The sequence below is a fragment of the Porites lutea genome, chromosome 1 (genome assembly GCF_958299795.1).
Source record: "Porites lutea chromosome 1, jaPorLute2.1, whole genome shotgun sequence".
Lineage (NCBI taxonomy): Eukaryota > Metazoa > Cnidaria > Anthozoa > Scleractinia > Poritidae > Porites > Porites lutea.
In genome coordinates, this window is record NC_133201.1 from 41,867,682 (window position 1) to 41,880,937 (window position 13,256).

At 40.5% G+C, this 13,256-nt stretch overlaps 1 pseudogene; it reads right to left on the reverse strand.

Annotated features, from left to right (window-relative positions):
• Positions 1-1,117: 1,117 nt before the first annotated feature.
• On the reverse strand, positions 1,118-10,801 carry LOC140951325 (uncharacterized; annotated as a pseudogene).
• Between the last annotated feature and the right edge of the window lie 2,455 nt (positions 10,802-13,256).

The following is a 13,256-nucleotide window of genomic DNA, read 5'->3' on the forward strand; positions in this document are numbered from 1 at the left end:
ATTTATAAAGTAAGTTGTAGATAATGACCCGCTATTGCGATTATAATAAGCCTTCCGCGTTGTTGTGATGTCACAGCGGGAAGTAGTAGGGCAAGCTATAGTTTAAATTTTACAATTAACTTCCTTGATAATTTGCAAACATCAACTTCCTTCATTCACTATGGTAATAATCATACAAACTTTTGTGAAACATTTTACAAAATGTTCTGCTAACTGTAGTTATCCAAAAAATATGTTACTTCATTGTTGCTCAAGAGTCTACAGTGAAACAATGTGAAAAATAAGCACCGGAATGGCCCCTTTGTGTTTTTTTTTTTGTTTGTTTGTTTTTTTTTTTTCATGCCGGTCAGTCTTGCTTTCTTTTTATTATTTAAAAAAACTTTTTGCCATAAAAAACAGTCAAATTTCCCCGTCAGTCCTTAGTATCATGAAATTGTTTCTTTATATTTGATGGGGCCAAATTGTGATCATCACAACCGCAGCATGTTTTTGTTTGTCCAAGAGCTTGGAACTAGCTCAGTACGTGTAAACAGGTAGCAGCAAATCAGTCAACTCAAAACGACAGGCAGACCAGCCTTGTTCGTCGGGCCGTTGTTGTAATTGAAATGTGAGTGTTCACCATTTTCACAAAGATCATAAAGCACCTTGTTTATCCCGAAATTTTGCGTAGCTTTTTGTCTTCGATTTCTCTTGGAACGACTGTAATACCCGGGAGCAATTGGAAACAACGGTTACTGCAAAATTTTTTTCGGAGTAACAAGGTGCATTATGGTCTATTAGAATCTTTTGACTCAATAGAAGGGATACACATTACGGCGGCTACAATTTACCCCAAAATAAGATTTGAACCTAAATGTTCAAGCAAAGTTCAATCGAAATATTAAATTCGTTATCTGTCATCTTTTTCTCTGTCCCGGGCTGTTTAAATAATGTAGCCGCCTATAATCTTCGTGTACAATTCCCTATTGAATTGAATTTCTTGAAGACTGCGTTTAAAACTTTTGCTGAAAATTTTGCCGGCTCAGGCAGACTCATTATTCTCGAAAGCTTTCCACAAGCCTCAGAGTATGAAAAAGTTCTCTTTTTGCACACGAGTGGGTAAAATGGAACTATCATAATGATCTAATGAGTTATAACGATACAACTGTGCCACAGACAACTTCATCATTTTTTTAAGAAAAATTACACTGAAAAAACAGGTTGAGGCAGCAGTGTAACTGGCTTTCTTTCTATGATGACGGCCTAAGTTTCATTTCAGTAAATTTAAGTGAAAGAGAATTTCTGAAGCCACTCCAACGGGCTCCTCTGTTGTCAAATTTTCTTCCCAGGTATTTTCCATTTAAATTGGAACGGTGGCAATGCTTGTACCACCAGGCACCAGTGTATGACACAGCACAGTTACTACTCCAATTGTCATTATCTCTGTCTTTGGTGCTAAATGCCATATTATTATGATATGCTAACGAATCTCCTGCTGTCCCTGAATATGAACCCACTTCAAGTCGATACTTCGCCTGCTCATCACCAACTTTAAACTTGCCATATTTGGCGTATACTCTTACTCCGTTCCAGTCCTCTAGCTCCACTCGCAGAGTACTGGGTCTAGCAGCCGTCAACCTGTGGATTCTGTCGTTTCCTAACCAGAACTCAGCCGTCAGCTGACCAAAGCCCGATTTGTAATCATTCCAGCCGCGATAGAAGTCTACCGAGCCATTTTGTCTTCTCTGGAACACGGTCCATCCTCCACCATCAGTGCGCATGTCACAATATACATTAAAGGATCCTCTTCCATCAGGATTTATGGAGTAAACTCCATTTTGAGTATAGCCTGACTTCAGCAGATCAGAACAATCTTGGGGGATAAATATGAAATGCTTTATCAAGAACAAAGTATCAAGTATGCATTAGCCCTATTTATTCAGACCGAGGGGAGCTTTTGAGGCCTTTCTCGCTCTCAGGCTAGTATATCATTCATTTTACTAATTTAAGGGATCAATTGAGGCTTCTGGGTAGCTGACCACCTACCCCTCCCCTAAGCCAGCATTAACACTTACTTCTCTCTGTGGGCAAAGTTGTGACTTAGGGGAGGGGTAGGTGTGCAGTTACTCAGAAACCTCTAAGAAGGAAAACGAAAGCACATAATGGGTAGAACGTTCATAAGCGCAGCACTGAGACGTAGGATAACCTTCCACCAAGAGCCATAACGTCCCATTATGGCTCTTGCCTTCCACTGCATCTAAGGAGCAAAAGGCTTCTTAAAATTCATTCACTTGAGAATAGCTTCTGATTTAATTACCTGAAGTATAGATAACGAACAGTGAAAACCCTAGAAGAGGGGCCGTAAGGGGGTTTCTCGTGAAACGTGATTGCCTGTTTTTATTCTGCGTGATCCGTGATCATGATAAATTAAAATCCGTGAACCGTGAATGATATACTTGTCGTGACACGTGAAACCATAAATTTATTTTTCGTAAACCGTGAAACCATAACTTAATTTTTCGTAAACCGTGAAACTTGACTAGAATTGAGCAATTTTTTTACGTGAAAATCAACTTGCCGTGTAAAAGAGTCTGTATAAAAGACTCTTTTGGATGCGGCGCACATTGCGTGTTTGATACGTGACAGACGCGACAGAAGATAGAAAAGCAATTAACAGGCAATTTGAGACTTGACAGAAGCCGACTCACGGAGCTAGATAACAAGAAAAGACAACGACATCATTGACCATCATTCTTTGTCGCGTGTGTATGTAAGATCACGCAATCAGTATGGTCAAGCTCACGCTTGAAGTCAGTGGCATTAGTATCAAAGTTATGGAGAGTGACAAAAGTTTTAAAACCATATGCGAAATTGAAGGTGTCGTTTACTTCATCGATCCCAAATCCCCTGGATCGCTTGGTTTCCTCGGAGGGAAGGAACGATTCACAATCCCACTGACCGAAGAACATTACTCTTTAGAATGACCCATCAGGCCGGAGCTTATCCCGGTTTCTATAGCATGAAGCGACTGGAAGTATTTCTACTCCCCCCTGGATGGGATGCCAGTCCATCGCAGGTTTACCCCCCAACATTTCGCTGGTACCCATTTATACACCTGGGTGGAGAGAGGCACTGTGAGAGTAAAGTGTCTTCCCTAAGAACACAACGCGGCGCCCCGGCCGAGGCTCGAACCCGGACCGCCCGACCCGGAGCCCAGCGCACTAACCATTAGGCCACCGTGGCTCCCACCAAAATAACTGAAACGTTACCCAATGTCAGTTCCTTGCACGGAGAACTTGAACCTGTGAAATGGAAACACCCCAGACAATAACTTCCGAATGAAACGTTAGCAGTGATCCGTGGGCCTTATAGAGTAAAAACACTCAATGTGGAGGCTTATTTGTGAAAGACGCTCTCGTCAATCATGTTATTTCCCGTGAACCGTGAAACTCAAAAATTAATTGCCGTGATTCGTGATTTACTATTTTTAATAGCCGTGAACTGTGCGCAGGACCCCCCCTTACGGACCCTCCTAGAATAAACATTTTGAGCCGCCTCTGTCACCCAAAATAAAGGTACGTCAATGTTCAGTGCCGGATCCAGACCTTGGGATAAGGAGGGGGGGGCGGTCATCCAGACCCTGAGACAAGGTGGGGGGGGGGGCGGTCTCCAAAAATTTTTTCAGCCCTTCCAGCTTCAGTTTTGTCTAAAAATAAGGGGGAGTCCGGGCCCCCTGGGCCCCTCCAATGGATCCCCCACTGATGTTAGTTAACGTTGTAATTCAATGCGGTGGTGGATATTTAGGTGGATATTTCTTTAAACAATTCCGCCTAAAAACGGATTCCAACTGGGTGTATTCCACCCTCACAAGGTTTTCCTCACATTTTTCCTTAGGAAACAACCACCTCTCTTCAGTGACTGTTCCAAGAGACCAGGGGATGAGCCGCTTCCCCTCCCGGTTTTTACCATGTTTGTTTGTACTTCCTATGATTAATCTGGCCAACAGGAACTAAAATTTAACAACAATTAATGAATGAGGCTGAGTATCTTATGAAGAATTATAAAGAGATCGAGGAGGGTGTTATCCGTCGAGGCCGTAGGCCTAGGCGGATAACACCCTCCGGGATCTCCATAATTCTTCATATGATATTAAGTTCATCCTCGATAGTGCACGTTTAGGGTTTTTCAGCTCTGCAAATATTCTCCAAATAGCAGATGTCGCCCTTAGGGTTGTCTTCGTGCTGTTCTTGCCATGTTTTTAGCTATTTTTTCGCCAAGTTCTTACTCTTGAAACGAGTGAAATGTCCACCATTTATCAAGTTCACAACCAAAACAACTCAACCTCGAACCCAGGTCTTCTCGGTTAACGGTGCATTAACCTGCAAGGACGCTGCATTTTTGACGCCATTTCCTCGCTAAACACAAAATTCTTCCAAATTTGGTCATCAGTAACTGGTTATGGTGAATTAAACGTGTGCTTTTAGCCAATCAGAATCGGGGAAATATTTTGAATGAATAACAATGTAATCAATCACTCCCCTCTCGGGCTGTATCCTCTCTCGTAATAAGCGGAATCCTTGTTTACCTTTAGAAGGCAGAACATCAATAGTGGTGACCCCGTCAAACATCCCTGCAGTCGTTGCAGACTCCCATCACCTTTGTTAGGCCTAAGGACTGCTTACACATCTACTGGGTTTACCTGGTCCACAAGCTCTTAGATGTAAATAATTACTACCAGCATATATGCTTCAGGTAGTACTTATAAATGCGGTAAGCTTAAAAGCGGGTCCCGACGGAAAAGAAAAATGAGACCTGTCACAGACTAGTGATTTGAAAAAAAATCACACCTAGTAAAGAAAGATCACGACTTGTTTACCTTTGGGAAGCAGAAGCTCAACAGATGTGACAGTTTCCACGGTAAAAAACCCTGCACTCATTGCAGCACAAACGTAATTCCCTGCATCCTCCTTTTTCGTGTTTCTGATAAATAACACACCATTGATCTCCTGGCTTCGTCCAACTGGAAGTTGTGCTCCTTGTTTTTTCCAGTTCACGATTGGCTGAGGATCACCGGTAGCAGTGCAGTTCAAAGTAAATGTTTCGCCAATCAACGCGGTAACTTTTTCTGGTGGCTTTACATTGAATTTAGGGAGGGAGACCACAACTAAAACAGTTCGTTTTACTACAGTTCCTAACGGATTAGTAGCAATGCAGAGGTAGTTATCAGAATCAGCCTTACGGACTCCAGACAGTTTGATGACACTGTTGTTACTGTCTACCCTCCCCTGGGGTAGCTGACCAAATGACTTACTCCATGTGACCAGTGGCGTAGGATAGCCGGTCACGTGACACACTGGTAGAGTTGCATTACTTCCTTCAACGACGTAAAAGGGTCCCGGATTAAGAGATACGGAAGGCCGAACTGCAAAACGAAAGAATTTCATGTCATTACGACACTTGTTGCTCTTCGTGGGAGTAAAACATGTTTATTGTGCCAATTTCAGGCTTGATGTAGCTTTTAATGTTGATCCAATCAAGACAAAACGAGTGAAGTATTCGCCGCATAAAAATGGCCTAAAGTAGCAGCTAGCACTCGTAGGCTAAAAAATGAGCAAAATAGAAATGTTCTTACTCTCAGCCTGAGGTATACTTTAAGTATGTTCTAAAAAAGGGTTCGTACAAAAGATCTTAATAAGCAAAGGTTTAGTTATGAGGAAACAAATGAAATATAACGCCGATAAGAACGAAAGACGTTTCGGTGTCATGTTGACGCCATTTTCAAGTTCAAAGTGATTGCTGATAAACTGACAAAAAAAAATTTTGAATGGTCATTAGCATATATGAAATATGCAAAGTCACGCAAAAAGTTTTACTCGAATTGAGCCCGATTGGACAGTTAGAGAAGGTGTTAGTTCCCTAATTAGCAACATTACGTGCACTAAACAATCGAACTTGTTGTTGCTAGTTGTGTTCTTTGCCCTTTTAATTTTTCTTGACCAAACTACCGACGAACCGACTTTACTTTTTGTGTGATTGTGATCCTTATCAGGTATAGTACACGAACCCAATGCAAGGTTAAAAAAGACAAACATCACGTCTAGATTAATTAATTAAGTACCTATCCAAGGTTTCGTCAATTTGTCAAATGCTTGCCTACGTAAAATAACAGGATCTTATTTAATTTTCAGAGTGAATAAATTTTTATTTATGGTATAGTGCTTTCACATGCCTCTGCTCTTTTGACACGATGTGTCCATGAACTCACCATTCACTACCAAATGACCAACTGCGTGCGCCCGTCCCAAGATGTTTACCGCTGAACATTTATACACACCCGCATCACCTCCTTTCAAGTTCTTTAAGAGCAGAGTTCCTCCGGCAACCGCTGACTGGTTTATTTTTGTTTGACTGTTCAATTTACTCCATGTTATTGAAGGCCTAGGATTCCCAGTAGCTGAACACTGAAACTTGGCTGATCCGCTTTCGTTTACAGTCGACCTTGCAGGAGAAACAGCAACAGAAGGTGCTGAAATTGATTCACCAGGCTCTCCTTTAGATCCCGGCATGCCCGCGGGCCCCATGTCTCCTTTTTGTCCTTTAGGACCAGCTTGGCCAGCCAGCCCAACAGGTCCCATAATACCTTGCTTGCCGCTTTTTCCTGGTGATCCCATGATGCCTTGATCTCCTTTTTTTCCAGGTTTCCCTCTGTGTCCTCTTCGTCACCGGGCTCCTTTCTCCCCTCTAGGTCCAGGTGGACCTGGAGGGCCTGCTAATGAGCACGTGACACCTTTTGAATGGCAAAGTTGCAATTTGCCTTCTGATAAAAGTTTGTTGATTTTATGCATCGTCGGGTCCACAGAATTTGGGCTGGTTGCATTGATTGAATCAACTTGACGCTTATAGATTCCGTTTCTATGAACCTCTAGACAGGCAAAAAAAAAACAAGTTTGATTATTGTTATACAGTGCGAATTATACCTGATATCTAGGATTATGACCTAAATTTCGAGGTGATACGCTTTTGACAAATCATTTAATTCATCTTGCCTATTTCAACTGCCTATTTGGAATGTATTTTTTACTACACTCGCTAAGTACATGATTAATTTTTTTACTGCCCTCTTTGCGATCAATTAATTAAATACCGTAGAGAACTTAAACAACTTTCAAGACGTTGACAGCAAAACTGCCTCTAATAAAGTACAGAAACACCTAAAAGAAACGTCCCTTAAAATATCTGTTCCTGCAGACCGGATAGGGAAAATTTCCTTTAGTATTTTTCTGAAACAAAAATAATCACACGCAGCAGTCATTCTGTAAATGCTACGCGGTAAAATAAGATTGAGATCGAAGGGAATTCTACAAAAGTTCTAAGATTGCTTGTTTTCCTTGTTTTGTTTTTCTTTTCTTTTTTTCTGTTTTTTCGTCTGGCAAACTGTAGGTTTACCCTCTGACTGGGAATTTTCCCATCCGTCAGGAGGAAACTGGGGAGTGAAGAAAAGGTATATTTTTCCAGCATTTTCAGAAAACTGTTAAAATTGCTTTGATAAACACAATCTATGCCTTATTATAGTTATTAATTCATTTTCATTTTTGTGCAAAAATCCTCTTTATGAGCCCCTGAAAGTTTATCTGTGCACTTTTAAACTTTTAAACGAATTTTTTCCCTTGACGCTTTGCGTCTCGTTTTCGCCAATTGGATTGAAAACAATGTCGATGGAAGAGGTTGGTGGTTCGTTTGAACTCTTATCCACTTAAACTTAAATTGCGAGCCGGAATGCAAATAACTGCAGTATCACACTAGAAAGGTTAGTCGTCGTATGAGAAAATTCGGTCATGATGTCAGCGTAAAACCCTGCCGACTGCCCGTACAAACTCTAGGAGTAGGGGTAAAAAAACTCAGCAGGGTAGGGAAGAGAGTCCCGGGCATGCACGTTGCATCTCGTTATTGACGCAAAATTAAGCATTTTAGGGGGAACCAACGCAGCTGCTCGAGCAAAAATCTAGATTGAAGTTCTTGCAGAAAATCATTAGGCTCGTTAAAATAGCTATAAAAATGTTCTGAAAACATAGCCCGAACGAAAAATCCTAATGATGCCTACAGTTTCGAAGACTATCAGCCATCTTCCTCAAAACTAAAAACGTCACAGGTGTCAGTAGCCCTAAATAGGCTTCTGAAGGTGTTAACTGGGACAAATGCGCAAAGTTACTCTGTCGAGGCCACGCCTCCCCCCTGGTTGGCGGTGGAAATCACTTAGGTCCATATAGGAGATAGCTGGTATGCTCCCTCATCCCTCATACTCAACGTTTGAATGGATAGATAGAAGTTTCTTGTGTTTGACAAAATTTTTGCTTTTTGCCTGGTCACACTTGTGGTCACATTCCAGGAACAACCTAGTGTTCTTCCCTCAGCCCCCCTCCCCCCCCCCCCCCCCACCACTTGGTAAAAATCTTGAAAGTTAATTTATGGGTGAAAACTTACGCAACATTTAGAAATTTGTTTGCCGACAGACTTGTGGACAAATGAAACGTATGTTCCATTTCCGTTAAGTTTTAAAATTATCGTGTTCTTGTACTGCCGCCACAAAATGAAGTACAACTGCTGCCAAGTTTCGTTTCTCTGCAACTGAATTGTTTATTTGGTTTTTCGTCGAGGAAAAGTTTCCGAAAGGCATTCATGGCTGCGTTAGTATGATAGTTCATAAAGGCTCTTTCGGCGGACTACAGAAAAGTCTTAAAACATTTCCAATTTTTTAGTCTTTGTGTTCTTCTACTGCCGCCACAAAATGAATCAGCTGCTATCAAGATTACTAGGGAAGGTCATTTATACGAAGTTTTTCTCGTCTAAGCTAAGGCGCGTCTTATCTAAGAAACAGGTGTTAAGGGCTGTTCTAAAATAAGACGCGTCTTATTTTAGACGAAATGTGCCGTTTGTACGGAAAGTTCGCGTCTTATTTTTCCTCGTATAAATGACCCTAATGTTGCGATGTGTTATGCGGCTTTTTTTTCTTTCGCGGACTGTGTCAGAATGACGCGTCGTGAATGAAATGTCTGAAAATGGGTTCATTCTCGCCGAAAAGAAATTGAATATAAGATTTGTCGATTATTTTACCGACAGACTCGTAACTTTGCTGCAGTCCAGTGTAGTTTAAGTCTAGGGCACATTTAGCCGCATTAAAATACACATTACGCAAAGGGAAGTTTGTGTGAAGACTACAAAATTATGGTTATTCATAGGGAGAAATGTTGAACAAGTTGTCAACCTTACGATGTTTCTTCGCCAGAAAAAAAAAAGACAAACAAACAAACACCAAAAGTTGCTGAGTATTAGATGTGATGATGTGTAATCCAAAAGACAGTTTACACGTAACGAATTTGTGGGTCCGATTTTGCAAAGAAATCATATCCTTAACACAAAAATGGGCTTAACTCACCATATGGGTAGGGCCTTTGAGACGGAAAGATTGACCAATGACAATCTCTTGCCAATAAACATAGACTTTGAACAGGAGGCAGACTAACAGTTTCGTAAATGACATCCTTTCATGTATACGTATGAGTAAGAGTTCCTTTCCAAGACTATATAACTGTGATCGAATTCGATTTATAATTTTCTCTTTTTGTTTTAAAATCAGTTAAGTAGAAATTTCTGGATTAGCCCATAGGTGGAAGCTTATTCGTGTAATTTTTTTGGTTTCCGCAATTAAAAGTATATAAATAGACACTTCGCTTTTAATCTTGGCTAAATCTGTAGTTGTAGGGATAAACTCGTGATCCTCCTTCAGGTCCTTTAGGTGTCGTAATGGCTACCTGGAAACAGTGTATATAGTTTTTATAAAACTGAACACGGAAAAACGAAAACGATACTTAGTTGCCCCGGTGGGTTAATCAGTCATTGAAGCTACGTTCACACTATAATTGGGTTTAGTATGAAGTGCAACGGCACAGACGTCACAGAACTCGAACAAAACGTTCACACGTCATCGATCATCGTGCCGAAGCAACTGGCCGAGAGGGTTTGGTGACCTAAATCGTCTTACTTCTCAGTCCAGTCCTCATTTCTACTTTCGCTACGATTCACACTACATCAAAGTGTGGCACAGCATCTATCCGACAGGTAACACTGTACTTTCGCAATCTGCAAGGCGGTGCTTTGCATCCCTTACAAGCGGAAATCGCCCCGAAATCACGGTTTTTATGTGTTAACAGAAGCCTTATCTGGTGTGTGTTTTTACCCGTGCCGGCGAAAGAGCTATCTGTAAAGTGTGAACATATGACAGTGGAAATGATCCTTGCATGCAGTTGAATGTTGAACTTTTTGACTAGGTAACTGTTGCTCCGATGAAATTGCCTTCATGATTGCCTTCATAATTACCACGAGAAATTTCGAGAGCGCGATCTAAAGACCTTTGGAAAGAGGGTCACCTCAACAAGCAAAAACCAACACGCACACACACATATCCCGATAGATGCAATTGCGAGGAAAAGGAAAGAACAAGCTAGCTATTAGCTGGAATAAATAACTGTAATTTTGTTGAATCTTTCAAAAATTGTCAACTTTACCAAGTAAAAACAAACCTAGGCTGAATTAAAAACAAACTTACGCTGAGAAATGTTGGTTATTGTTGAGTGTAGTTCATTTGATGGAGTCTCAGTCTCTACGACGATTTCAAGAGCGTTAATTCTCTTCTTCTGTTCGTTTAGTTCCAGTTCAACTCTTAAAAACCCAGCACAGTAAAACCCAATAGACAAAACAGAAAGAATTGTGGCAAAGGAGGGCGCACATTGCTTTTGAGTTGCCATGTCGGTGATATCCGCACAGTTAAGTTATTTCTATCTAGTGCTGGGGGTTTCTTAAATTGAAATGATTCAGCTATCGTGTACAACTTTTAGAAATTTGCCTTTTTCCAGTTTCCTTCTTTTTAATCAAACTTCCTGTATGTCTGAAGGAAACAAATTTCAAGTTCATTTTGCACATGCTCGCATTAGAATTAACAAGAGGTGAGGCATTAAAATAGGATAAATACTTGAGTATAAATTCAATCGGGAAAACCAAGAACTGTAAGAAGTTCTTAAAAACATGATTACACCGTAAAAAGTAAAAAAAAAAACTGTATTCCACTGTCCGAGCCGACAGTCTTACAGGGTTGACACGTTTAAACCACGTCAACTGTTTGAATGACCAATTACAAAGGCACAAAAAGCCTACGTCCTACATGTACTTGGACCTAAATGGGTCAGCAAACTCACTTACGCATGATTTACCTTTCACAAAAGGCGGGCCCCAGGAGAGGTCCAGCACATCGGGGCTCAGGGGTGGGGAATTGATTTGAAGTGGTCCTAGTCCCGGCGGGTGTAGGAGGTAGGGCAACTCCTCGTTGAGTTGTTCTTGTTAACTAGGTCATTTCTTGGCTGACATGATGGCGTCGGACCTAGTCCGCACAGCAGGCGCTTGAAATAATGGGCGCCCATTGTTTTCAAGCGCTTTCTACACAGGCTACGACAGATCACGTGGAAGCCATCTGGTTAAAGCACAGCTAGGTACACCAAGCTCATTGGGTGAAACTTACCATGTGGCGAGTTGTTGTTGTCCTTGATTTGTAAACAAGTTTCGGGAAAAATAGTCTACTTGAAGGAAAGGCTTCGTGTACATATTAAGGACAACAACAACTTGCCACATTGTAAGTTTCATCGATTTATATTTCCATTTTCGAGCAAATTTCCAGACCTAAACTTCGCCCCATATGTTCTCTATATTTACCCATGTTATGAAACGTGACACAAACAGTCATCTTGGGTTACATGAGGTTAAAGAAGAAAAACTTTCAAAAATTAGTCTGGGTTCGAAGGTATGTTTGTTATAGATTATCAGGAGCCTATGGATATAAGATAGTAGATAGCCACGAGTCACGATCATGCAGGCGGTTTGTGATATATTTAAGAGTCAGTTTGGTTTTAGCTATTTGAGCTTTTTATTTATAAAGTAAATCTTAGATAATGACCCGCTATGGCGATTATAATAAGCCTTCTGCGTTCTTGCGATGTCACAGCGGGAAGTGGTAGGGCAAGCGATAGCTTAAATTTTACAATTAACTTCCTTGATATATCATTTGCAAACATCAACTTCCTTCATCAATCAATCAATCATTTATTTTAAACACGTTACGTCAAAGAGCTAAAAAACTCGTTCAAAATACGAACGTGTATCAATAAAATCTATAATAATAAACTTGGTAATAAAAACATAAAATATAAAAAGCTAAAATATAAAAAGCTAAAATCGACCAAAAAGCCACATACTAAAAACGTGACTAGGAAAACTATAATACTCGTTCTAAAAACAGTTGAAAGCTACAATCGTGCACTATAAGACACGTTCTAAAAAGCTGCAATCGTGCAATTTACCTCTGAAGTCATTAGCATCACTTGAAAGACGCACCTGAGAAGGCAAACTGTTCCATAACTTAGTTAATGAATAAGTGAAAGAATTCTTCTTAAATTTAAGATTAAAGTTAGGTAATTCCAAATTCAAGCCCTCGCCTCTTAGCCTATACGGTGTATGCCTGTATTTAAAAAGGCTTCCAATATAAGTTGGTCCCGTGCCATTTAAGCACTTGTAAAACTACCGTAATAATCATATAAACTCTTGTAAAACATTTTACAAAATGTCCTGCCAGTTGTAGTTATCCAAACAATATGGTACTTAATTGTTGCTCAAGAGTCTACAGTGAAATAATGTAGAAAATATTGTTTATGGTGTTTTTAAAACTGCACAAAAAAAAACAAAACTAAATGAAACCTAATGCTATGACAAATAAAAGAAATTACAAACAAGACTTTGATAACCAGCTGGCAATGTTCTACCCTTGGTTCCAGAGGTTATCTTTTTCTTATCTACACTTCCCACTGCAAGTACGGTTTAATATTTTATCCCAGGTATTTTGAGAATGGATCTCTGGAGCCAGGGTAGTACTCTCGGGAAATGAGCAGCCCATTGCACTCCTCTCCCCCCGAACAGTCTCTACTCGGAGAGGACCGAGAAAGAGGAAATTTGTTATAAGAAAAGCGTTTTGGAGCCCGTTACAAGCGTTCAAAAGGTTGACCGCGGGGGACAAATGGAGCGAGCGAAAAACAAGACTGAAAAAAGGGATAATTTGCTCTCCTTTTTACTTCGCGCCTCTCCTCATCTAAAGACCTGGAACTTTGCTATTCATTTTATTACAGACTAGTTCACACTAGATACGTCTTATATTTTCAGTAATTGCAGTGGAACCTCGA